At 29.6% G+C, this 294-nt stretch overlaps 1 protein-coding gene across 1 annotated transcript in view; it reads right to left on the reverse strand.

Annotated features, from left to right (window-relative positions):
- LIMA1 (LIM domain and actin binding 1) overlaps positions 1-294 on the reverse strand; it is a 25,686-nt gene that overhangs the window by 11,228 nt on the left and 14,164 nt on the right. The window lies entirely within an intron of this gene.

Genomic DNA, 294 nt, shown 5'->3' on the forward strand with positions numbered 1-294 from the left:
AAAAGAGGAAAAAAAGAGGAAAAAAAGAGGAAAAAAAGAGGAAAAAAGAGGAAAAAAGGAGAAAAAAGGGGAAAAAAAGGGGAAAAAAAGGGGAAAAAAAGGGGAAAAAAGGGGAAAAAAGGGGAAAAAAGGGGAAAAAAAGGGGAAAAAAAGGGGAAAAAAAGAGGAAAAAAAGAGGAAAAAAAGAGGAAAAAAGGAGGAAAAAAGGAGGAAAAAAGGAGGAAAAAAAGAAGAAAAAAAGAAGAAAAAAAGAAGAAAAAAAGAAGAAAAAAAGAAGAAAAAAAGAAGAAAAAA

The sequence above is a fragment of the Neopelma chrysocephalum genome, unplaced genomic scaffold, assembly GCF_003984885.1.
Source record: "Neopelma chrysocephalum unplaced genomic scaffold, ASM398488v2 Primary Assembly neopelma1_136, whole genome shotgun sequence".
NCBI lineage: Eukaryota > Metazoa > Chordata > Aves > Passeriformes > Pipridae > Neopelma > Neopelma chrysocephalum.